We start from the raw sequence: 24,871 nt of genomic DNA, 5'->3' as shown, positions 1-24,871 counted from the left end.
CTGTTTCTCGCCCTCTGTTTCAGCCCCTCTGTTTCTTGCCCTCAGTTTCTCGCCATCTGTTTCAGCCCCTCTGTTTCAGCCCCTCTGTTTCAGCCCCTCTGTTTCTTGCCCTCTGTTTCTCGCCCTCTGTTTCAGCCCCTCTTTTTCACGCCCTCTGTTTCAGCCCCTCTGGTTCAGTCCCTCTGATTCAGCCCCTCTGTTTCAGCCCCTCTGTTTCAGCCCCTCTGTTTCTCGCACTCTGTTTCTCCCCCTCTGTTTTTCGCCCTCTGTTTCAGCCCCTCTATTTCTCGCCCTCTGTTTCAGCCACTCGGTTTCAGCCCCTCTGTTTCTCGCCCTCTGTGTCAGTCCCTCTGTTTCTCGCCCTCTGTTTCAGCCCCTCTGTTTCAGCCCCTCTGTTTCAGCCCCTCTGTTTCTCGCCCTCTGTTTCAGCCCCTCTGTTTCTAGCCCTCTGTTTCTTGCCCTCTGTTTCAGACCCTCTGTTTCAGACCCTCTGTTTCAGCCCCTCTGTTTCTTGCCCTCTGTTTCTCGCCCTCTGTTTCAGCCCTTCTTTTTCTCGCCCTCTGTTTCAGCCCCTCTGATTCAGTCCCTCTGATTCAGCCCCTCTGTTTCTCGCCCTCTGTTTCAGCCCCTCTGATTCAGTCCCTCTGATTCAGCCCCTCTGTTTCTCGCCCTCTGTTTCAGCCCCTCTGATTCAGTCCCTCTGATTCAGCCCCTCTATTTCAGCCCCTCTGTTTCAGCCCCTCTGTTTCTCGCCCTCTGTTTCTCGCCCTCTGTTTCTTGCCCTCTGTTTCTCGCTCTCTGTTTCAGCCCCTCTGTTTCAGCCCCTCTGTTTCAGCCCCTCTGTTTCTCGCCCTCTGTTTCAGCCCCTCTGTTTCTCGCCCTCTGTTTCAGCCCCTCTGATTCAGTCCCTCTGATTCAGCCCCTCTATTTCAGCCCCTCTGTTTCAGCCCCTCTGTTTCAGCCCCTCTGTTTCTCGCCCTCTGTTTCAGCCCCTCTGTTTCTTGCCCTCTGTTTCTCGCCATCTGTTTCAGCCCCTCTGTTTCAGCCCCTCTGTTTCAGCCCCTCTGTTTCTTGCCCTCTGTTTCTCGCCCTCTGTTTCAGCCCCTCTTTTTCTCGCCCTCTGTTTCAGCCCCTTTGATTCAGTCCCTCTGATTCAGCCCCTCTGTTTCAGCCCCTCTGTTTCAGCCCCTCTGTTTCTCGCACTCTGTTTCTCCCCCTCCGTTTTTCGCCCTCTGTTTCAGCCCCTCTATTTCTCGCCCTCTGTTTCAGCCACTCGGTTTCAGCCCCTCTGTTTCTCGCCCTCTGTTTCAGTCCCTCTGTTTCTCGCCCTCTGTTTCAGCCCCTCTGTTTCAGCCCCTCTGTTTAAGCCCCTCTGTTTCTCGTACTCTGTTTCAGCCCCTCTGTTTCTCGCCCGCTGTTTCAGCCCCTCTGATTCAGCCCCTCTGATTCTCGCCCTCTGTTTCTGCCCCTCGGTTTCTCGCCCTCTGTTCCAGCCCCTCTGTTTCTCGCCATCTGTTTCTGCCCCTCTGTTTCAGCCCCTCTGTTTCAGCCCCTCTGTTTCTGGCCCTCTGTTTCAGCCCCTCTATTTCTCGCCCTCTGTTTCAGCCCCTCTGTTTCAGCCCCTCTGTTTCAGCCCCTCTCTTTCAGTCCCTCTGTTTCTCGCCCGCTGTTCCTCGCCCTCTGTTTCAGCCCCTCTGTTTCTCGCCCTCTGTTTCAGCCCCTGTGTTTCACGCCCTCTGTTTCAGCCCCTCTGTTTCAGCCCCTCTGTTTCAGCCCCTCTGTTTCAGCCCCTCTGTTTCTCGCCCTGTGTTTCAGCCCCTCTGTTTCAGCCCCTCTGTTTCTCGCTCTCTGTTTCAGCCCCTCTGTTTCAGCCCCTCTGTTTCAGCCCCTCTGTTTCTCGCCCTCTGTTTCAGCCCCTCTGTTTCTCGCCCTCTGTTTCAGCCCCTCTGATTCAGTCCGTCTGATTCAGCCCCTCTGTTTCAGCCCCTCTGTTTCAGCCCCTCTGTTTCTCGCCCTCTGTTTCTTGCCCTCTGTTTCTTGCCCTCTGTTTCTCGCCCTCTGATTCAGCCCCTCTGTTTCAGCCCCTCTGTTTCAGCCCCTCTGTTTCTCGCCCTCTGTTTCAGCCACTGTGTTTCACGCCCTCTGTTTCAGCCCCTCTGTTTCAGCCCCTCTGTTTCAGCCCCTCTGTTTCTCGCCCTCTGTTTCAGCCCCTCTGATTCAGCCCCTCTGATTCTCGCCCTCTGTTTCTGCCCCTCTGTTTCTCGCCCTCTGTTCCAGCCCCTCTGTTTCTCGCCCTCTGTTTCTGCCCCTCTGTTTCAGCCCCTCTGTTTCAGCCCCTCTGTTTCAGCCCCTCTGTTTCTGGCCCTCTGTTTCAGCCCCTCTGTTTCTGGCCCTCTGTTTCAGCCCCTCTATTTCTCGCCCTCTGTTTCAGCCCCTCTGTTTCAGCCCCTCTGTTTCAGCCCCTCTCTTTCAGTCCCTCTGTTTCTCACCCTCTGTTCCTCGCCCTCTGTTTCAGCCCCTCTGTTTCTCGCCCTCTGTTTCATCCCCTGTGTTTCACGCCCTCTGTTTCAGCCCCTCTGTTTCAGCCCCTCTGTTTCAGCCCCTCTGTTTCAGCCCCTCTGTTTCTCGCCCTGTGTTTCAGCCCCTGTGTTTCTTGCCCTCTGTTTCTCGCTCTCTGTTTCAGCCCCTCTGTTTCAGCCCCTCTGTTTCAGCCCCTCTGTTTCTCGCCCTCTGTTTCAGCCCCTCTGTTTCTCGCCCTCTGTTTCAGCCCCTCTGATTCAATCCCTCTGATTCAGCCCCTCTGTTTCAGCCCCTCTGTTTCAGCCCCTCTGTTTCAGTCCCTCTGTTTCTCGCCCTCTGTTTCTCGCCCTCTGTTTCAGCCCCACTGTTTCTCGCCCTCCGTTTCAGCCCCTGTGTTTCATGCCCTCAGTTTCAGCCCCTCTGTTTCAGCCCCTCTGTTTCAGCCCCTCTGTTTCTCGCCCTCTGTTTCTCGCCCTCTGTTTCTTGCCCTGTGTTTCTCACTCTCTGTTTCAGCCCCTCTGTTTCAGCCCCTCTGTTTCAGCCCCTCTGTTTCAGCCCCTCTGTTTCTCGCCCTCTGTTTCAGCCCCTCTGTTTCTCGCCCTCTGTTTCTTGCCCTCTGTTTCTCGCCCTCTGTTTCAGCCCCGCTGTTTCAGCCCCTCTGTTTCAGCCCCTCTGTTTCTCGCCCTCTGTTTCAGCCCCTGTGTTTCACGCCCTCTGTTTCAGCCCCTCTGTTTCAGCCCCTCTGTTTCAGCCACTCTGTTTCTCGCCCTCTGTTTCAGCCCCTCTGTTTCTTGCACTCTGTTTCTTGCCCTGTTTCAGCCCCTCTGTTTCAGCCCCTCTGTTTCAGCCCCTCTGTTTCAGACACTCTGTTTCTCGCCCTCTGTTTCAGCCCCTCTGATTCAGCCCCTCTGATTCAGTCCCTCTGTTTCCCGCCCCTCTGGTTCCCGCCCCTCTGTTTCAGCCCCTCTGTTTCTAGACCCCAGTTTCAGCCCCTCTGTTTCTCGCCCTCTGTTTCTCGCCCTCTGTTTCAGCCCCTCTGTTTCTCGCCCTCTGTTTCAGCCCCTCTGTTTCACTCCCTCTGTTTCAGAACCTCTGTTTCTCGCCCTCTGTTTCAGCCCCTCTGTTTCAGCCCCTCTGTTTCAGCCCCTCTGTTTCTCCCCCTCTGTTTCAGCCTCTCTCTTTCTGCCCGCTGTTTCAGCCCCTCTGTTTCAGCCCCTCTGTTTCTCGTACTCTGTTTCAGCCCCTCTGTTTCTCGCCCTCTGTTTCAGCCCCTCTGATTCAGCCCCTCTGATTCTCGCCCTCTGTTTCTGCCCCTCTGTTTCTCGCCCTCTGCTCCAGCCCCTCTGTTTCTCGCCCTCTGTTTCTGCCCCTCTGTTTCAGCCCCTCTGTTTCAGCCCCTCTGTTTCTGGCCCTCTGTTTCAGCCCCTCTATTTCTCGTCCTCTGTTTCAGCCCCTCTGTTTCAGCCCCTCTGTTTCAGCCCCTCTCTTTCAGTCCCTCTGTTTCTCGCCCTCTGTTCCTCGCCCTCTGTTTCAGCCCCTCTGTTTCTCGCCCTCTGTTTCAGCCCCTGTGTTTCACGCCCTCTGTTTCAGCCCCTCTGTTTCAGCCCCTCTGTTTCAGCCCCTCTGTTTCAGCCCCTCTGTTTATCGCCCTGTGTTTCAGCCCCTCTGTTTCAGCCCCTCTGTTTCTCGCTCTCTGTTTCAGCCCCTCTGTTTCAGCCCCTCTGTTTCAGCCCCTCTGTTTCTCGCCCTCTGTTTCAGCCCCTCTGTTTCTCGCCCTCTGTTTCAGCCCCTCTGATTCAGTCCGTCTGATTCAGCCCCTCTGTTTCAGCCCCTCTGTTTCAGCCCCTCTGTTTCTCGCCCTCTGTTTCTTGCCCTCTGTTTCTTGCCCACTGTTTCTCGCCCTCTGATTCAGCCCCTCTGTTTCAGCCCCTCTGTTTCAGCCCCTCTGTTTCTCGCCCTCTGTTTCAGCCACTGTGTTTCACGCCCTCTGTTTCAGCCCCTCTGTTTCAGACCCTCTGTTTCAGCCCCTCTGTTTCTCGCCCTCTGTTTCAGCCCCTCTGTTTCTTGCCCTCTGTTTCTCGCCCTCTGTTTCTGCCCCTCTGTTTCTCGCCCTCTGTTCCAGCCCCTCTGTTTCTCGCCCTCTGTTTCTGCCCCTCTGTTTCAGCCCCTCTGTTTCAGCCCCTCTGTTTCAGCCCCTCTGTTTCTGGCCCTCTGTTTCAGCCCCTCTGTTTCTGGCCCTCTGTTTCAGCCCCTCTATTTCTCGCCCTCTGTTTCAGCCCCTCTGTTCCAGCCCCGCTGTTTCAGCCCCTCTCTTTCAGTCCCTCTGTTTCTCACCCTCTGTTCCTCGCCCTCTGTTTCAGCCCCTCTGTTTCTCGCCCTCTGTTTCATCCCCTCTGTTTCAGCCCCTCTGTTTCAGCCCCTCTGTTTCAGCCCCTCTGTTTCTCGCCCTGTGTTTCAGCCCCTGTGTTTCTTGCCCTCTGTTTCTCGCTCTCTGTTTCAGCCCCTCTGTTTCAGCCCCTCTGTTTCAGCCCCTCTGTTTCTCGCCCTCTGTTTCAGCCCCTCTGTTTCTCGCCCTCTGTTTCAGCCCCTCTGATTCAGTCCCTCTGATTCAGCCCCTCTATTTCAGCCCCTCTGTTTCAGCCCCTCTGTTTCTCGCCCTCTGTTTCTCGCCCTCTGTTTCTTGCCCTCTGTTTCTCGCTCTCTGTTTCAGCCCCTCTGTTTCAGCCCCTCTGTTTCAGCCCCTCTGTTTCTCGCCCTCTGTTTCAGCCCCTCTGTTTCTCGCCCTCTGTTTCAGCCCCTCTGATTCAGTCCCTCTGATTCAGCCCCTCTATTTCAGCCCCTCTGTTTCAGCCCCTCTGTTTCAGCCCCTCTGTTTCTCGCCCTCTGTTTCAGCCCCTCTGTTTCTTGCCCTCTGTTTCTCGCCATCTGTTTCAGCCCCTCTGTTTCAGCCCCTCTGTTTCAGCCCCTCTGTTTCTTGCCCTCTGTTTCTCGCCCTCTGTTTCAGCCCCTCTTTTTCTCGCCCTCTGTTTCAGCCCCTCTGGTTCAGTCCCTCTGATTCAGCCCCTCTGTTTCAGCCCCTCTGTTTCAGCCCCTCTGTTTCTCGCACTCTGTTTCTCCCCCTCTGTTTTTCGCCCTCTGTTTCAGCCCCTCTATTTCTCGCCCTCTGTTTCAGCCACTCGGTTTCAGCCCCTCTGTTTCTCGCCCTCTGTTTCAGTCCCTCTGTTTCTCGCCCTCTGTTTCAGCCCCTCTGTTTCAGCCCCTCTGTTTCAGCCCCTCTGTTTCTCGTACTCTGTTTCAGCCCCTCTGTTTCTCGCCCGCTGTTTCAGCCCCTCTGATTCAGCCCCTCTGATTCTCGCCCTCTGTTTCTGCCCCTCGGTTTCTCGCCCTCTGTTCCAGCCCCTCTGTTTCTCGCCATCTGTTTCTGCCCCTCTGTTTCAGCCCCTCTGTTTCAGCCCCTCTGTTTCTGGCCCTCTGTTTCAGCCCCTCTATTTCTCGCCCTCTGTTTCAGCCCCTCTGTTTCAGCCCCTCTGTTTCAGCCCCTCTCTTTCAGTCCCTCTGTTTCTCGCCCGCTGTTCCTCGCCCTCTGTTTCAGCCCCTCTGTTTCTCGCCCTCTGTTTCAGCCCCTGTGTTTCACGCCCTCTGTTTCAGCCCCTCTGTTTCAGCCCCTCTGTTTCAGCCCCTCTGTTTCAGCCCCTCTGTTTCTCGCCCTGTGTTTCAGCCCCTCTGTTTCAGCCCCTCTGTTTCTCGCTCTCTGTTTCAGCCCCTCTGTTTCAGCCCCTCTGTTTCAGCCCCTCTGTTTCTCGCCCTCTGTTTCAGCCCCTCTGTTTCTCGCCCTCTGTTTCAGCCCCTCTGATTCAGTCCGTCTGATTCAGCCCCTCTGTTTCAGCCCCTCTGTTTCAGCCCCTCTGTTTCTCGCCCTCTGTTTCTTGCCCTCTGTTTCTTGCCCTCTGTTTCTCGCCCTCTGATTCAGCCCCTCTGTTTCAGCCCCTCTGTTTCAGCCCCTCTGTTTCTCGCCCTCTGTTTCAGCCACTGTGTTTCACGCCCTCTGTTTCAGCCCCTCTGTTTCAGCCCCTCTGTTTCAGCCCCTCTGTTTCTCGCCCTCTGTTTCAGCCCCTCTGATTCAGCCCCTCTGATTCTCGCCCTCTGATTCTGCCCCTCTGTTTCTCGCCCTCTGTTCCAGCCCCTCTGTTTCTCGCCCTCTGTTTCTGCCCCTCTGTTTCAGCCCCTCTGTTTCAGCCCCTCTGTTTCAGCCCCTCTGTTTCTGGCCCTCTGTTTCAGCCCCTCTGTTTCTGGCCCTCTGTTTCAGCCCCTCTATTTCTCGCCCTCTGTTTCAGCCCCTCTGTTTCAGCCCCTCTGTTTCAGCCCCTCTCTTTCAGTCCCTCTGTTTCTCACCCTCTGTTCCTCGCCCTCTGTTTCAGCCCCTCTGTTTCTCGCCCTCTGTTTCATCCCCTGTGTTTCACGCCCTCTGTTTCAGCCCCTCTGTTTCAGCCCCTCTGTTTCAGCCCCTCTGTTTCAGCCCCTCTGTTTCTCGCCCTGTGTTTCAGCCCCTGTGTTTCTTGCCCTCTGTTTCTCGCTCTCTGTTTCAGCCCCTCTGTTTCAGCCCCTCTGTTTCAGCCCCTCTGTTTCTCGCCCTCTGTTTCAGCCCCTCTGTTTCTCGCCCTCTGTTTCAGCCCCTCTGATTCAATCCCTCTGATTCAGCCCCTCTGTTTCAGCCCCTCTGTTTCAGCCCCTCTGTTTCTCGCCCTCTGTTTCTCGCCCTCTGTTTCTTGCCCTCTGTTTCTCGCCCTCTGTTTCAGCCCCTCTGTTTCAGCCCCTCTGTTTCAGCCCCTCTGTTTCAGCCACTCTGTTTCTCGCCCTCTGTTTCTGCCCCTCTGTTTCTTGCCCTCTGTTTCTCGCCATCTGTTTCAGCCCCTCTGTTTCAGCCCCTCTGTTTCAGCCCCTCTGTTTCTTGCCCTCTGTTTCTCGCCCTCTGTTTCAGCCCCTCTTTTTCACGCCCTCTGTTTCAGCCCCTCTGGTTCAGTCCCTCTGATTCAGCCCCTCTGTTTCAGCCCCTCTGTTTCAGCCCCTCTGTTTCTCGCACTCTGTTTCTCCCCCTCTGTTTTTCGCCCTCTGTTTCAGCCCCTCTATTTCTCGCCCTCTGTTTCAGCCACTCGGTTTCAGCCCCTCTGTTTCTCGCCCTCTGTTTCAGTCCCTCTGTTTCTCGCCCTCTGTTTCAGCCCCTCTGTTTCAGCCCCTCTGTTTCAGCCCCTCTGTTTCTCGCCCTCTGTTTCAGCCCCTCTGTTTCTAGCCCTCTGTTTCTTGCCCTCTGTTTCAGACCCTCTGTTTCAGCCCCTCTGTTTCAGCCCCTCTGTTTCTTGCCCTCTGTTTCTCGCTCTCTGTTTCAGCCCTTCTTTTTCTCGCCCTCTGTTTCAGCCCCTCTGATTCAGTCCCTCTGATTCAGCCCCTCTGTTTTTCGCCCTCTGTTTCAGCCCCTCTGTTTCTCGCCCTCTGTTTCAGCCACTCTGTTTCAGACCCTCTGTTTCTCGCCCTCTGTTTCAGCCCCTCTGTTTCAGCCCCTCTGTTTCTTGCCCTCTGTTTCTCGCCCTCTGTTTCAGCCCCTCTTTTTCTCGCCCTCTGTTTCAGCCCCTCTGATACGGTCCCTCTGATTCAGCCCCTCTGTTTCAGCCCCTGTTTCAGCCCCTCTGTTTCTCGCACTCTGTTTCTCGCCCTCTGTTTTTCGCCCTCTGTTTCAGCCCCTCTGTTTCTCGCCCTCTGTTTCAGCCACTCTGTTTCAGCCCCTCTGTTTCTCGCCCTCTGTTTCAGTCCCTCTGTTTCTCGCCCTCTGTTTCAGCCCCTCTGTTTCTCGCCCTCTTTTTCAGCCCCTCTGTTTCAGCCCCTCTGTTTCAGCCCCTCTGTTTCTCGCCATCTGTTTCAGCCCCTCTGCTTCTCGTCCTCATTTCCTTCCCCTCTGTTTCTCGCCCTCTGTTTCATCACCTCTGTTTCAGCCCCTCTGTTTCAGCCCCTCTGTTTCAGCCCCTCTGTTTCTCGCCCTCTGTTTCAGCCCCTCTGTTTCTCGCCCTCTGTTTCAGCCCCTCTGTTTCAGCCCCTCTGTTTCAGCCCCTCTGTTTCAGCCCCTCTGTTTCAGTCCCTCTGTTTCTCGCCCTATGTTTCTCGCCCTCTGTTTCAGCCCCTCTGTTTCTCGCCCTCTGTTTCAGCCCCTGTGTTTCATGCCCTCTGTTTCAGCCACTCTGTTTCAGCCCCTCTGTTTCTCGCCCTCTGTTTCAGCCCCTCTGTTTCAGCCCCTCTGTTTCAGCCCCTCTGTTTCTCGCCCTCTGTTTCAGCCCCTCTGTTTCTCGCCCTCTGTTTCAGCCGCTATGATTCAGTCCCTCTGATTCAGCCCCTCTGTTTCAGCCCCTCTGTTTCAGCCCCTCTGTTTCCCGCCCTCTGTTTCAGCCCCTCTGATTCAGCCCCTCTGATTCAGTCCCTCTGTTTCCCGCCCCTCTGGTTCCCGCCCCTCTGTTTCAGCCCCTCTGTTTCTAGACCCCAGTTTCAGCCCCTCTGTTTCTCGCCCCCTGTTTCAGCCCCTTTGTTTCTCGCCCTCTGTTTCTCGCACTCTGTTTCAGCCCCTCTGTTTCTCGCCCTCTGTTTCAGCCCCTCTGTTTCACTCCCTCTGTTTCAGAACCTCTGTTTCTCGCCCTCTGTTTCAGCCCCTCTGTTTCTCGCCCTCTGTTTCAGCCCCTCTTTTTCAGCCCCTCTGTTTCAGCCCCTCTGTTTCTCCCCCTCTGTTTCAGCCTCTCTGTTTCTGCCCGCTGTTTCAGCCCCTCTGTTTCAGCCCCTCTGTTTCTCGTACTCTGTTTCAGCCCCTCTGTTTCTCGCCCTCTGTTTCAGCCCCTCTGATTCAGCCCCTCTGATTCTCGCCCTCTGTTTCTGCCCCTCTGTTTCTCGCCCTCTGTTCCAGCCCCTCTGTTTCTCGCCCTCTGTTTCTGCCCCTCTGTTTCAGCACCTCTGTTTCAGCCCCTCTGTTTCAGCCCCTCTGTTTCTGGCCCTCTGTTTCAGCCCCTCTATTTCTCGCCCTCTGTTTCAGCCCCTCTGTTTCAGCCCCTCTGTTTCAGCCCCTCTCTTTCAGTCCCTCTGTTTCTCGCCCTCTGTTCCTCGCCCTCTGTTTCAGCCCCTCTGTTTCTCGCCCTCTGTTTCAGCCCCTGTGTTTCACGCCCTCTGTTTCAGCCCCTCTGTTTCAGCCCCTCTGTTTCTCGCCCTGTGTTTCAGCCCCTCTGTTTCAGCCCCTCTGTTTCTCGCTCTCTGTTTCAGCCCCTCTGTTTCAGCCCCTCTTTTTCAGCCCCTCTGTTTCTCGCCCTCTGTTTCAGCCCCTCTGTTTCTCGCCCTCTGTTTCAGCCCCTCTGATTCAGTCCGTCTGATTCAGCCCCTCTGTTTCAGCCCCTCTGTTTCAGCCCCTCTGTTTCTCGCCCTCTGTTTCTTGCCCTCTGTTTCTTGCCCTCTGTTTCTCGCCCTCTGATTCAGCCCCTCTGTTTCAGCCCCTCTGTTTCAGCCCCTCTGTTTCTCGCCCTCTGTTTCAGCCACTGTGATTCACGCCCTCTGTTTCAGCCCCTCTGTTTCAGCCCCTCTGTTTCAGCCCCTCTGTTTCTCGCCCTCTGTTTCAGCCCCTCTGTTTCTTGCCCTCTGTTTCTCGCCCTCTGTTTTAGCCCCTCTGTTTCAGCTCCTCTGTTTCAGCCCCTCTGTTTCAGACCCTCTGTTTCTCGCCCTCTGTTTCAGCCCCTCTGTTTCTCGCCCTCTGTTTCAGCCCCTCTGATTCAGTCCCTCTGATTCAGCCCCACTGTTTCAGCCCCTCTGTTTCAGCCCCTCTGTTTCTCGCCATCTATTTCTCGCCCTCTGTTTTTCGCCCTCTGTTTCAGCCCCTCCGTTTCTCGCCCTCTGTTTCAGCCACTCTGTTTCAGCCCCTCTGTTTCACGCCCTCTGTTTCAGTCCCTCTGTTTCTCGCCCTCTGTTTCAGCACCTCTGTTTCAGCCCCTCTGTTTCTCGCCCTCTGTTTCAGCCCCTCTGTTTCAGCCCGTCTGTTTCAGCCCCTCTGTTTCTCGCCCTCTGTTTCAGCCCCTCTGTTTCTCGCCCTCTGTTTCTTCCCCTCTGTTTCTCGCCCTCTCTTTCATCACCTCTGTTTCAGCCCCTCTGATTCAGCCCCTCTGTTTCAGCCCCTCTGTTTCTCGCCCTATGTTTCAGCCCCTCTGTTTCAGCCCCTCTGTTTCAGCCCCTCTGTTTCAGCCCCTCTGTTTCAGCCCCTCTGTTTCTCGCCCTATGTTTCAGCCCCTCTGTTTCTCGCCCTCTGTTTCTTCCCCTCTGTTTCTCGCCCTCTCTTTCATCACCTCTGTTTCAGCCTCTCTATTTCAGCACCTCTGTTTCAGCCCCTCTGTTTCTCGCCCTATGTTTCAGCCCCTCTGTTTCAGCGCCTCTGTTTCAGCCCCTCTGTTTCAGCCCCTCTGTTTCAGCCCCTCTGTTTCTCGCCCTCTGTTTCAGCCCCTGTGTTTCTTGCCCTCTGTTTCTCGCTCTCTGTTTCAGCCCCTCTGTTTCAGCCCCTCTGTTTCAGCCCCTCTGTTTCAGCCCCTCTGTTTCTCGCCCTCTGTTTCAGCCCCTCTGTTTCTCGCCCTCTGTTTCAGCCCCTCTGATTCAGTCCCTCTGATTCAGCCCCTCTGTTTCAGCCCCTCTGTTTCAGCCCCTCTGTTTCTCGCCCTCTGTTTCTTGCCCTCTGTTTCTCGCCCTCTGTTTCTCGCCCTCTGTTTCAGCCCCTCTGTTTCAGCCCCTCTGTTTCAGCCCCTCTGTTTCTTGCCCTCTGTTTCTCTCCCTCTGTTTCAGCCCCTCTTTTTATCGCCCTCTGTTACAGCCCCTCTGATTCAGTCCCTCTGATTCAGACCCTCTGTTTCAGCCCCTCTGTTTCAGCCCCTCTGTTTCTCGCCCTGTGTTTCAGCCCCTGTGTTTCTTGCCCTCTGTTTCTCGCTCTCTTTTTCAGCCCCTCTGTTTCAGCCCCTCTGTTTCAGCCCCTCTGTTTCTCGCCCTCTGTTTCAGCCCCTCTGTTTCTCGCCCTCTGTTTCAGCCCCTCTGATTCAGTCCGTCTGATTCAGCCCCTCTGTTTCAGCCCCTCTGTTTCAGCCCCTCTGTTTCTAGCCCTCTGTTTCTTGCCCTCTGTTTCTTGCCCTCTGTTTCTCGCCCTCTGATTCAGCCCCTCTGTTTCAACCCCTCTGTTTCAGCCCCTCTGTTTCTCGCCCTCTGTTTCAGCCACTGTGTTTCACGCCCTCTGTTTCAGCCCCTCTGTTTCAGCCCCTCTGTTTCAGCCCCTCTGTTTCTCGCCCTCTGTTTCAGCCCCTCTGTTTCTTGCCCTCTGTTTCTCGCCCTCTGTTTTAGCCCCTCTGTTTCAGCTCCTCTGTTTCAGCCCCTCTGTTTCAGAGCCTCTGTTTCTCGCCCTCTGTTTCAGCCCCTCTGATTCAGTCCCTCTGATTCAGCCCCACTGTTTCAGCCCCACTCTTTCAGCCCCTCTGTTTCTCGCCCACTATTTCTCGCCCTCTGTTGTTCGCCCTCTGTTTCAGCCCCTCTGTTTCACGCCCTCTGTTTCAGCCACTCTGTTTCAGCCCCTCAGTTTCTCGCCCTCTGTTTCAGCCCCTCTGTTTCTCGCCCTCTGTTTCAGCCCCTCTGTTTCAGCCCCTCTGTTTCTCGCCCTCTGTTTCAGCCCCTCTGTTTCAGCCCCTCTGTTTCTCGCCCTCTGTTTCAGCCCCTCTGCTTCTCGTCCTCATTTCCTTCCCCTCTGTTTCTCGCCCTCTGTTTCATCACCTCTGTTTCAGCCCCTCTGTTTCAGCCCCTCTGTTTCAGCCCCTCTGTTTCTCGCCCTCTGTTTCAGCCCCTCTGTTTCTCGCCCTCTGTTTCAGCCCCTCTGTTTCAGCCCCTCTGTTTCAGCCCCTCTGTTTCAGTCCCTCTGTTTCTCGCCCTATGTTTCTCGCCCTCTGTTTCAGCCCCTCTGTTTCTCGCCCTCTGTTTCAGCCCCTGTGTTTCATGCCCTCTGTTTCAGCCACTCTGTTTCAGCCCCTCTGTTTCAGTCCCTCTGTTTCTCGCCCTCTGTTTCTCGCCCTCTGTTTCAGCCCCACTGTTTCTCGCCCTCTGTTTCAGCCCCTGTGTTTCATGCCCTCAGTTTCAGCCCCTCTGTTTCAGCCCCTCTGTTTCTAGACCCCAGTTTCAGCCCCTTTGTTTCTCGCCCCCTGTTTCAGCCCCTTTGTTTCTCGCCCTCTGTTTCTCGCCCTCTGTTTCAGCCCCTCTGTTTCACTCCCTCTGTTTCAGAACCTCTGTTTCAGCCCCTCTGTTTCTCGCCCTCTGTTTCAGCCCCTCTGTTTCAGCCCCTCTGTTTCAGCCCCTCTGTTTCTCCCCCTCTGTTTCAGCCTCTCTGTTTCTGCCCGCTGTTTCAGCCCCTCTGTTTCAGCCCCTCTGTTTCTCGTACTCTGTTTCAGCCCCTCTGTTTCTCGCCCGCTGTTTCAGCCCCTGTGATTCAGCCCCTCTGATTCTCGCCCTCTGTTTCTGCCCCTCTGTTTCTCGCCCTCTGTTCCAGCCCCTCTGTTTCTCGCCCTCTGTTTCTGCCCCTCTGTTTCAGCCCCTCTGTTTCAGCCCCTCTGTTTCAGCCCCTCTGTTTCTGGCCCTCTGTTTCAGCCCCTCTATTTCTCGCCCTCTGTTTCAGCCCCTCTGTTTCAGCCCCTCTGTTTCAGCCCCTCTCTTTCAGTCCCTCTGTTTCTCGCCCTCTGTTTCAGCCCCTGTGTTTCACGCCCTCTGTTTCAGCCCCTCTGTTTCAGCCCCTCTGTTTCAGCCCCTCTGTTTCAGCCCCTCTGTTTCTCGCCCTGTGTTTCAGCCCCTCTGTTTCAGCCCCTCTGTTTCTCGCTCTCTGTTTCAGCCCCTCTGTTTCAGCCCCTCTGTTTCTCGCCCTCTGTTTCAGCCCCTCTGTTTCTCGCCCTCTGTTTCAGCCCCTCTGATTCAGTCCGTCTGATTCAGCCCCTCTGTTTCAGCCCCTCTGTTTCAGCCCCTCTGTTTCTCGCCCTCTGTTTCTTGCCCTCTGTTTCTTGCCCTCTGTTTCTCGCCCTCTGATTCAGCCCCTCTGTTTCAGCCCCTCTGTTTCAGCCCCTCTGTTTCTCGCCCTCTGTTTCAGCCACTGTGTTTCATGCCCTCTGTTTCAGCCCCTCTGTTTCAGCCCCTCTGTTTCAGCCCCTCTGTTTCTCGCCCTCTGTTTCAGCCCCTCTGTTTCTTGCCCTCTGTTTCTCGCCCTCTGTTTTAGCCCCTCTGTTTCAGCTCCTCTGTTTCAGCCCCTCTGTTTCAGACCCTCTGTTTCTCGCCCTCTGTTTCAGCCTTTCTGTTTCTCGCCCTCTGTTTCAGCCCCTCTGATTCAGTCCCTCTGATTCAGCCCCACTGTTTCAGCCCCTCTGTTTCAGCCCCTCTGTTTCTCGCCCTCTATTTCTCGCCCTCTGTTTTTCGCCCTCTGTTTCAGCCCCTCCGTTTCTCGCCCTCTGTTTCAGCCACTCTGTTTCAGCCCCTCTGTTTCACGCCCTCTGTTTCAGTCCCTCTGTTTCTCGCCCTCTGTTTCAGCACCTCTGTTTCAGCCCCTCTGTTTCTCGCCCTCTGTTTCAGCCCCTCTGTTTCAGCCCGTCTGTTTCAGCCCCTCTGTTTCTCGCCCTCTGTTTCAGCCCCTCTGTTTCTCGCCTTCTGTTTCTTCCCCTCTTTTTCTCGCCCTCTCTTTCATCACCTCTGTTTCAGCCCCTCTGATTCAGCCCCTCTGTTTCAGCCCCTCTGTTTCTCGCCCTATGTTTCAGCCCCTCTGTTTCAGCCCCTCTGTTTCAGCACCTCTGTTTCAGCCCCTCTGTTTCTCGCCCTCTGTTTCTTCCCCTCTGTTTCTCGCCCTCTGTTTCATATCCTCTGTTTCAGCCTCTCAATTTCAGCCCCTCTGTTTCAGCCCCTCTGTTTCTCGCCCTCTGTTTCAGCCCCTGTGTTTCTTGCCCTCTGTTTCTCGCTCTCTGTTTCAGCCCCTCTGTTTCAGCCCCTCTGTTTCAGCCCCTCTGTTTCAGCCCCTCTGTTTCTCGCCCTCTGTTTCAGCCCCTCTGTTTCTCGCTCTCTGTTTCAGCCCCTCTGATTCAGCCCCTCTGTTTCAGCCCCTCTGTTTCAGCCCCTCTGTTTCTCGCCCTCTGTTTCTGCCCCTCTGTTTAAGCCCCTCTGTTTCAGCCCCTCTGTTTCTGGCCCTCTGTTTCTGGCCCTCTGTTTCAGCCCCTCTATTTCTCGCCCACTGTTTCAGCCCCTCTGTTTCAGCCCCTCTGTTTCTGCCCCTCTCTTTCAGTCCCTCTGTTTCTCGCCCTCTGTTCCTCGCCCTCTGTTTCAGCCCCTCTGTTTCTCGCCCTCTGTTTCAGCCCCTGTGTTTCACGCCCTCTGTTTCAGCCCCTCTGTTTCAGCCCCTCTGTTTCAGCCCCTCTGTTTCAGCCCCTCTGTTTCTCGCCCTGTGTTTCAGCCCCTCTGTTTCAGCCCCTCTGTTTCTCGCTCTCTGTTTCAGCCCCTCTGTTTCAGCCCCTCTGTTTCAGCCCCTCTGTTTCTCGCCCTCTGTTTCAGCCCCTCTGTTTCTCGCCCTCTGTTTCAGCCCCTCTGATTCAGTCCGTCTGATTCAGCCCCTCTGTTTCAGCCCCTCTGTTTCAGCCCCTCTGTTTCTCGCCCTCTGTTTCTTGCCCTCTGTTTCTTGCCCTCTGTTTCTCGCCCTCTGATTCAGCCCCTCTGTTTCAGCCCCTCTGTTTCAGCCCCTCTGTTTCTCGCCCTCTGTTTCAGCCACTGTGTTTCACGCCCTCTGTTTCAGCCCCTCTGTTTCAGCCCCTCTGTTTCAGCCCCTCTGTTTCTCGCCCTCTGTTTCAGCCCCTCTGTTTCTTGCCCTCTGTTTCTCGCCCTCTGTTTTAGCCCCTCTGTTTCAGCTCCTCTGTTTCAGCCCCTCTGTTTCAGACCCTCTGTTTCTCGCCCTCTGTTTCAGCCTTTCTGTTTCTCGCCCTCTGTTTCAGCCCCTCTGATTCAGTCCCTCTGATTCAGCCCCACTGTTTCAGCCCCTCTGTTTCAGCCCCTCTGTTTCTCGCCCTCTATTTCTCGCCCTCTGTTTTTCGCCCTCTGTTTCAGCCCCTCCGTTTCTCGCCCTCTGTTTCAGCCACTCTGTTTCAGCCCCTCTGTTTCACGCCCTCTGTTTCAGTCCCTCTGTTTCTCGCCCTCTGTTTCAGCACCTCTGTTTCAGCCCCTCTGTTTCTCGCCCTCTGTTTCAGCCCCTCTGTTTCAGCCCGTCTGTTTCAGCCCCTCTGTTTCTCGCCCTGTGTTTCAGCCCCTCTGTTTCTCGCCCTCTGTTTCTTCCCCTCTGTTTCTCGCCCTCTCTTTCATCACCTCTGTTGCAGCCCCTCTGATTCAGCCCCTCTGTTTCAGCCCCTCTGTTTCTCGCCCTATGTTTCAGCCCCTCTGTTTCAGCCCCTCTGTTTCAGCACCTCTGTTTCAGCCCCTCTGTTTCTCGCCCTCTGTTTCTTCCCCTCTGTTTCTCGCCCTCTGTTTCATCACCTCTGTTTCAGCCTCTCTATTTCTGCCCCTCTGTTTCAGCCACTCTGTTTCTCGCCCTCTGTTTCAGCCCCTGTGTTTCTTGCCCTCTGTTTCTCGCTCTCTGTTTCAGCCCCTCTGTTTCAGCCCCTCTGTTTCAGCCCCTCTGTTTCAGTCCCTCTGTTTCTCGCCCTCTGTTTCAGCCCCTCTGTTTCTCGCTCTCTGTTTCAGCCCCTCTGATTCAGCCCCTCTGTTTCAGCCCCTCTGTTTCAGCCCCTCTGTTTCTCGCCCTCTGTTTCTCGCCCTCTGTTTCTTGCCCTCTGTTTCTCGCCCTCTGTTTCAGCCCCTCTGTTTCAGCCCCTCTGTTTCAGCCCCTCTGTTTCTCGCCCTGTGTTTCAGCCACTGTGTTTCACGCCCTCTGTTTCAGCCCCTCTGTTTCAGCCCCTCTGTTTCAGCCCCTCTGTTTCTCGCCCTCTGTTTCAGCCCCTCTGTTTCTTGCCCTCTGTTTCTCGCCCTCTGTTTCAGCCCCTCTGTTTCAGCCCCTCTGTTTCAGCCCCTCTTTTTCTCGCCCTCTGTTTCAGCCCCTCTGTTTCAGCCCCTGTGTTTCATGCCCTCTGTTTCAGCCCCTCTGTTTCAGCCCCTCTGTTTCTCGCCCTCTGTTTCAGCCCCTCTGTTTCTTGCCCTCTGTTTCTCGCCCTCTGTTTTAGCCCCTCTGTTTCAGCTCCTCTGTTTCAGCCCCTCTGTTTCAGACCCTCTGTTTCTCGCCCTCTGTTTCAGCCTTTCTGTTTCTCGCCCTCTGTTTCAGCCCCTCTGATTCAGTCCCTCTGATTCAGCCCCACTGTTTCAGCCCCTCTGTTTCAGCCCCTCTGTTTCTCGCCCTCTATTTCTCGCCCTCTGTTTTTCGCCCTCTGTTTCAGCCCCTCCGTTTCTCGCCCTCTGTTTCAGCCACTCTGTTTCAGCCCCTCTGTTTCACGCCCTCTGTTTCAGTCCCTCTGTTTCTCGCCCTCTGTTTCAGCACCTCTGTTTCAGCCCCTCTGTTTCTCGCCCTCTGTTTCAGCCCCTCTGTTTCAGCCCGTCTGTTTCAGCCCCTCTGTTTCTCGCCCTGTGTTTCAGCCCCTCTGTTTCTCGCCCTCTGTTTCTTCCCCTCTGTTTCTCGCCCTCTCTTTCATCACCTCTGTTGCAGCCCCTCTGATTCAGCCCCTCTGTTTCAGCCCCTCTGTTTCTCGCCCTATGTTTCAGCCCCTCTGTTTCAGCCCCTCTGTTTCAGCACCTCTGTTTCAGCCCCTCTGTTTCTCGCCCTCTGTTTCTTCCCCTCTGTTTCTCGCCCTCTGTTTCATCACCTCTGTTTCAGCCTCTCTATTTCAGCCCCTCTGTTTCAGCCACTCTGTTTCTCGCCCTCTGTTTCAGCCCCTGTGTTTCTTGCCCTCTGTTTCTCGCTCTCTGTTTCAGCCCCTCTGTTTCAGCCCCTCTGTTTCAGCCCCTCTGTTTCAGTCCCTCTGTTTCTCGCCCTCTGTTTCAGCCCCTCTGTTTCTCGCTCTCTGTTTCAGCCCCTCTGATTCAGCCCCTCTGTTTCAGCCCCTCTGTTTCAGCCCCTCTGTTTCTCGCCCTCTGTTTCTCGCCCTCTGTTTCTTGCCCTCTGTTTCTCGCCCTCTGTTTCAGCCCCTCTGTTTCAGCCCCTCTGTTTCAGCCCCTCTGTTTCTCGCCCTGTGTTTCAGCCACTGTGTTTCACGCCCTCTGTTTCAGCCCCTCTGTTTCAGCCCCTCTGTTTCAGCCCCTCTGTTTCTCGCCCTCTGTTTCAGCCCCTCTGTTTCTTGCCCTCTGTTTCTCGCCCTCTGTTTCAGCCCCTCTGTTTCAGCCCCTCTGTTTCAGCCCCTCTGTTTCTTGCCCTCTGTTTCTCGCCCTCTGTTTCAGCCCCTCTTTTTCTCGCCCTCTGTTTCAGCCCCTCTGTTTCAGCCCCTGTGTTTCATGCCCTCTGTTTCAGCCACTCTGTTTCAGCCCCTCTGTTTCTCGCCCTCTGTTTCAGCCCCTCTGTTTCTTGCCCTCTGTTTCTCGCCCTCTGTTTCAGCCCCTCTGTTTCAGCCCCTCTGTTTCTCGCCCTCTGTTTTAGCCCCTCTGTTTCTCGCCCTCTGTTTCAGCCGCTATGATTCAGTCCCTCTGATTCAGCCCCTCTGTTTCAGCCCCTCTGTTTCAGCCCCTCTGTTTCTTGCCCTCTGTTTCTTCCCCTCTGTTTCTCGCCCTCTGTTTCATCACCTCTGTTTCAGCCCCTCTGTTTCAGCCCCTCTGTTTCAGTCCCTCTGTTTCTCGCCTTCTGTTTCTCGCCCTCTGTTTCAGCCCCACTGTTTCTCGCCCTCTGTTTCAGCCCCTGTGTTTCATGCCCTCAGTTTCAGCCCCTCTGTTTCAGCCCCTCTGTTTCAGCCCCTCTGTTTCTCGCCCTCTGTTTCTCGCCCTCTGTTTCTTGCCCTGTGTTTCTCACTCTCTGTTTCAGCCCCTCTGTTTCAGCCCCTCTGTTTCAGCCCCTCTGTTTCAGCCCCTCTGTTTCAGCCCCACTGTTTCTCGACCTCTGTTTCAGCCCCTCTGTTTCTCGCACTCTGTTTCAGCCCCTCTGTTTCAGCCCCTCTGTTTCAGCCCCTCTGTTTCAGTCCCTCTGTTTCTCGCCCTCTGTTTCTCGCCCTCTGTTTCAGCCCCACTGTTTCTCGCCCTCTGTTTCAGCCCTTGTGTTTCATGCCCTCAGTTTCAGCCCCTCTGTTTCAGCCCCCATGTTTCAGCCCCTCTGTTTCTCGCCCTCTGTTTTTCGCCCTCTGTTTCTTGCCCTGTGTTTCTCACTCTCTGTTTCAGCCCCTCTGTTTCAGCCCCTCTGTTTCAGCCCCTCTGTTTCAGCCCCTCTGTTTCTCGCCCTCTGTTTCAGCCCCTCTGTTTCTCGCCCTCTGTTCCTTGCCCTCTGTTTCTCGCCCTCTGTTTCAGCCCCTCTGTTTCAGCCCCTCTGTTTCTCGCCCTCTGTTTCAGCCACTCTGGTTCTCGCCCTCTGTTTCAGCCCCTCTGTTTCTTGCACTCTGTTTCTTGCCCTGTTTCAGCCGCTCTGTTTCAGCCCCTCTGTTTCAGCCCATCTGTTTCAGCCCCTCTGTTTCTCGCCCCCTGTTTCAGCCCCTTTGTTTCTCGCCCTCGGTTTCTCGCCCTCTGTTTCAGCCCCTCTGTTTCTCGCCCTCTGTTTCAGCCCCTCTGTTTCACTCCCTCTGTTTCAGACCCTCTGTTTCTCGCCCTCTGTTTCAGCCCCTCTGTTTCTCGCCCTCTGTTTCAGCCCCTCTGTTTCAGCCCCTCTGTTTCAGCCCCTCTGTTTCTCACCCTCTGTTTCTGCCCGCTGTTTCAGCCCCTCTGTTTCAGCCCCTATGTTTCTCGTACTCTGTTTCAGCCCCTCTGTTTCTCGCCCTCTGTTTCAGCCCCTCTGATTCAGCCCCTCTGATTCTCGCCCTCTGTTTCTACCCCTCTGTTTCTCGCCCTCTGTTCCAGCACCTCTGTTTCTCGCCCTCTGTTTCAGCCCCTCTGTTTCAGCCCCTCTGTTTCAGCCCCTCTGTTTCAGCCCCTCTATTTCTCGCCCTCTGTTTCAGCCCCTCTGTTTCAGCCCCTCTCTTTCAGCCCCTCTCTTTCAGTCCCTTTGTTTCTCGCCCTCTGTTCCTCGCCCTCTGTTTCAGGCCCTCTGTTTCTCGCCCTCTGTTTCAGCCCCTGTGTTTCACGCCCTCTGTTTCAGCCCCTCTGTTTCAGCCCCTCTGTTTCAGCCCCTCTGTTTCAGCCCCTCTGTTTCTCGCCCTGTGTTTCAGCCCCTCTGTTACAGCCCCTCTGTTTCTCGCTCTCTGTTTCAGCCCCTCTGTTTCAGAAACTCTGTTTCAGCCCCTCTGTTTCTCGCCCTCTGTTTCAGCCCCTCTGATTCAGTCCGTCTGATTCAGCCCCTCTGTTTCAGCCCCTCTGTTTCAGCCCCTCTGTTTCTCGCCCTCTGTTTCTTGCCCTCTGTTTCTTGCCCTCTGTTTCTCGCCCTCTGATTCAGCCCCTCTGTTTCAGCCCCTCTGTTTCAGCCCCTCTGTTTCTCGCCCTCTGTTTCTGCCACTGTGTTTCACGCCCTCTGTTTCAGCCCCTCTGTTTCAGCCCCTCTGTTTCAGCCCCTCTGTTTCTCGCCCTCTGTTTCAGCCACTCTGTTTCTTGCCCTCTGTTTCTCGCCCTCTGTTTTAGCCCCTCTGTTTCAGCTCCTCTGTTTCAGCCCCTCTGTTTCAGACCCTCTGTTTCTCGCCCTCTGTTTCAGCCCCTCTGTTTCTCGCCCTCTGTTTCAGCCCCTCTGATTCAGTCCCTCTGATTCAGCCCCACTGTTTCAGCCCCTCTGTTTCAGCCCCTCTGTTTCTCGCCCTCTATTTCTCGCCCTCTGTTTTTCGCCCTCTGTTTCAGCCCCTCCGTTTCTCGCCCTCTGTTTCAGCCACTCTGTTTCAGCCCCTCTGTTTCACGCCCTCTGTTTCAGTCCCTCTGTTTCTCGCCCTCTGTTTCAGCACCTCTGTTTCAGCCCCTCTGTTTCTCGCCCTCTGTTTCAGCCCCTCTGTTTCAGCCAGTCTGTTTCAGCCCCTCTGTTTCTCGCCCTCTGTTTCAGCCCCTCTGTTTCTCGCCCTCTGTTTCTTCCCCTCTGTTTCTCACCCTCTCTTTCATCACCTCTGTTTCAGCCCCTCTGATTCAGCCCCTCTGTTTCAGCCTCTCTGTTTCTCGCCCTATGTTTCAGCCCCTCTGTTTCAGCCCCTCTGTTTCAGCCCCTCTGTTTCAGCCCCTCTGTTTCTCGCCCTCTGTTTCATCACCTCTGTTTCAGCCTCTCTATTTCAGCCCCTCTGTTTCTCGCCCTATGTTTCAGCCCCTCTGTTTCAGCCCCTCTGTTTCAGCCCCTCTGTTTCTCGCCCTATGTTTCAGCCCCTGTGTTTCTTGCCCTCTGTTTCTCGCTCTCTGCTTCAGCCCCTCTGTTTCAGCCCCTCTGTTTCAGCCCCTCTGTTTCTCGCCCTCTGTTTCAGCCCCTCTGTTTCTCGCCCTCTGTTTCAGCCCCTCTGATTCAGTCCCTCTGATTCAGCACCTCTGTTTCAGCCCCTCTGTTTCAGCCCCTCTGTTTCTCGCCCTCTGTTTCTCGCGCTCTGTTTCTTGCCCTCTGTTTCTCGCCCTCTGTTTCAGCCCCTCTGTTTCAGCCCCTCTGTTTCAGCCCCTCTGTTTCTCGCCCTGTGTTTCAGCCACTGTGTTTCACGCCCTCTGTTTCAGCCCCTCTGTTTCAGCCCCTCTGTTTCAGCCCCTCTGTTTCTCGCCCTCTGTTTCAGCCCCTCTGTTTCTTGCCCTCTGTTTCTCGCCCTCTGTTTCAGCCCCTCTGTTTCAGCCCCTCTGTTTCAGCCCCTCTGTTTCTTGCCCACTGTATCTCGCCCTCTGTTTCAGCCCCTCTTTTTCTCGCCCTCTGTTTCAGCCCCTCTGATTCAGTCCCTCTGATTCAGCCCCTCTGTTTCAGCCCCTCTGTTTCAGCCCCTCTGTTTCTCGCCCCGTGTTTCAGCCCCTGTGTTTCTTGCCCTCTGTTTCTCGCTCTCTGTTTCAGCCCCTCTGTTTCAGCCCCTCTGTTTCAGCCCCTCTGTTTCTCGCCCTCTGTTTCAGCCCCTCTGTTTCTCGCCCTCTGTTTCAGCCACTCTGATTCAGTCCATCTGATTCAGCCCCTCTGTTTCAGCCCCTCTGTTTCAGCTCCTCTGTTTCTCGCCCTCTGTTTCAGCCACTGTGTTTCACGCCCTCTGTTTCAGCCCCTCTGTTTCAGCCCCTCTGTTTCAGCCCCTCTGTTTCTCGCCCTCTGTTTCAGCCCCTCTGTTTCTTGCCCTCTGTTTCTCGCCCTCTGTTTTAGCCCCTCTGTTTCAGCTCCTCTGTTTCAACCCCTCTGTTTCAGACCCTCTGTTTCTCGCCCTCTGTTTCATCCCCTCTGTTTCTCGCCCTCTGTTTCAGCCCCCCCCTCCGATTCTGATTCAGTCCCCTCCTGATTCAGCCCCACTGTTTCAGCCCCACTGTTTCACGCCCCTCTGTTTCTAGCCCCTCCGTTTCTCGCCCTCTGTTTCAGCCACTCTGTTTCAGCCCCTCTGTTTCTCGCCCTCTGTTTCAGTCCCTCTGTTTCTCGCACTCTGTTTCAGCCCCTCTGTTTCAGCCCCTCTGTTTCTCGCCCTCTGTTTCAGCCCCTCTGTTTCAGCCCCTCTGTTTCAGCCCCTCTGTTTCTCGCCCTGTGTTTCAGCCCCTCTGTTTCTCGCCCTCTGTTTCTTCCCCTCTGTTTCTCGCCCTCTCTTTCATCACCTCTGTTTCAGCCCCTCTGATTCAGCCCCTCTGTTTCAGCCCCTCTGTTTCTCGCCCTATGTTTCAGCCCCTCTGTTTCAGCCCCTCTGTTTCAGACCCTCTGTTTCAGCCCCTCTGTTTCTTGCCCTCTGTTTCTTCCCCTCTGTTTCTCGCCCTCTGTTTCATCACCTCTGTTTCAGCCTCTCTATTTCAGCCCCTCTGTTTCAGCCCCTCTGTTTCTCGCCCTATGTTTCAGCCCCTCTGTTTCAGCCGCTCTGTTTCAGCCCCTCTGTTTCAGTCCCTCTGTTTCAGCCCCTCTGTTTCTCGCCCTCTGTTTCTGCCCCTGTGTTTCTTGCCCTCTGTTTCTCGCTCTCTGTTTCAGCCCCTCTGTTTCAGCCCCTCTGTTTCAGCGCCTCTGTATCTCGCCCTCTGTTTCAGCCCCTCTGTTTCTCGCCCTCTGTTTCAGCCCCTCTGATTCAGTCCCTCTGATTCAGCCCCTCTGTTTCAGCCCCTCTGTTTCAGCCCCTCTGTTTCTCGCCCTCTGTATCTCGCCCTCTGTTTCTTGCCCTCTGTTTCTCGCCCTCTGTTTCAGCCCCTCTGTTTCTCGCCCTGTGTTTCAGCCACTGTGTTTCACGCCCTCTGTTTCATCCCCTCTGTTTCAGCCCCTCTGTTTCTCGCCCTCTGTTTCTCGCCCTCTGTTTCAGCCCCTCTGTTTCTTGCCCTCTGTTTCTCGCCCTCTGTTTTAGCCCCTCTGTTTCAGCTCCTCTGTTTCAGCCCCTCTGTTTCAGACCCTCTGTTTCTCGCCCTCTGTTTCATCCCCTGTTTCTCGCCCTCTGTTTCAGCCCCTCTGATTCAGTCCCTCTGATTCAGCCCCACTGTTTCAGCCCCACTGTTTCAGCCCCTCTGTTTCTCGCCCTCTATTTCTCGCACTCTGTTTTTCGCCCTCTGTTTCAGCCCCTCCGTTTCTCGCCCTCTGTTTCAGCCACTCTGTTTCAGCCCCTCTGTTTCTCGCCCTCTGTTTCAGTCCCTCTGTTTCTCGCACTCTGTTTCAGCCCCTCTGTTTCAGCCCCTCTGTTTCTCGCCTTCTGTTTCAGCCCCTCTGTTTCAGCCCCTCTGTTTCTCGCCCTGTGTTTCAGCCCCTCTGTTTCTCGCCCTCTGTTTCTTCCCCTCTGTTTCTCGCCCTCTCTTTCATCACCTCTGTTTCAGCCCCTCTGATTCAGCCCCTCTGTTTCAGCCCCTCTGTTTCTCGCCCTATGTTTCAGCCCCTCTGTTTCAGCCCCTCTGTTTCAGCCCCTCTGTTTCAGCCCCTCTGTTTCTCGCCCTCTGTTTCTTCCCCTCTGTTTCTCGCCCTCTGTTTCATCACCTCTGTTTCAGCCTCTCTATTTCAGCCCCTCTGTTTCAGCCCCTCTGTTTCTCGCCCTATGTTTCAGCCCCTCTGTTTCAGCCGCTCTGTTTCAGCCCCTCTGTTTCAGTCCCTCTGTTTCAGCCCCTCTGTTTCTCGCCCTCTGTTTCTGCCCCTGTGTTTCTTGCCCTCTGTTTCTCGCTCTCTGTTTCAGCCCCTCTGTTTCAGCCCCTCTGTTTCAGCGCCTCTGTATCTCGCCCTCTGTTTCAGCCCCTCTGTTTCTCGCCCTCTGTTTCAGCCCCTCTGATTCAGTCCCTCTGATTCAGCCCCTCTGTTTCAGCCCCTCTGTTTCAGCCCCTCTGTTTCTCGCCCTCTGTATCTCGCCCTCTGTTTCTTGCCCTCTGTTTCTCGCCCTCTGTTTCAGCCCCTCTGTTTCTCGCCCTGTGTTTCAGCCACTGTGTTTCACGCCCTCTGTTTCAGCCCCTCTGTTTCAGCCCCTCTGTCTCTCGCCCTCTGTTTCAGCCCCTCTGTTTCTTGCCCTCTGTTTCTCGCCCTCTGTTTCAGCTCCTCTTTTTCTCGCCCTCTGTTTCAGCCCCTCTGATTCAGTCCCTCTGATTCAGCCCCTCTGTTTCAGCCGCTCTGTTTCAGCCCCTCTGTTTCTCGCACTCTGTTTCTCGCCCTCTGTTTTTCGCCCTCTGTTTCAGCCCCTCTGTTTCTCGCCCGCTGTTTCAGCCACTCTGTTTCAGCCCCTGTGTTTCATGCCCTCTGTTTCAGTCCCTCTGTTTCTCGCCCTCTGTTTCAGTCCCTCTGTTTCTCGCCCTCTGTTTCAGCACCTCTGTTTCAGCCCCTCTGTTTCAGCCCCTCTGTTTCTCGCCCTCTGTTTCAGCCACTCTGCTTCTCGCCCTCATTTCCTTCCCCTCTGTTTCTCGCCCTCTGTTTCATCACCTCTGTTTCAGCCCCTCTGTTTCAGCCCCTCTGTTTCTCGCCCTCTGTTTCAGCCCCTCTGTTTCTCGCCCTCTGTTTCAGCCCCTCTGTTTCAGCCCCTCTGTTTCAGCCCCTCTGTTTCTCGCCCTATGTTTCTCGCCCTCTGTTTCAGCCCCTCTGTTTCTCGCCCTCTGTTTCAGCCCCTGTGTTTCATGCCCTCTGTTTCAGCCACTC

This window comes from Chiloscyllium punctatum, chromosome 22, assembly GCF_047496795.1.
Source record: "Chiloscyllium punctatum isolate Juve2018m chromosome 22, sChiPun1.3, whole genome shotgun sequence".
NCBI lineage: Eukaryota > Metazoa > Chordata > Chondrichthyes > Orectolobiformes > Hemiscylliidae > Chiloscyllium > Chiloscyllium punctatum.
The sequence above is the reverse complement of the archived record's forward strand: the minus strand, read 5'-3'. Positions refer to the sequence as shown.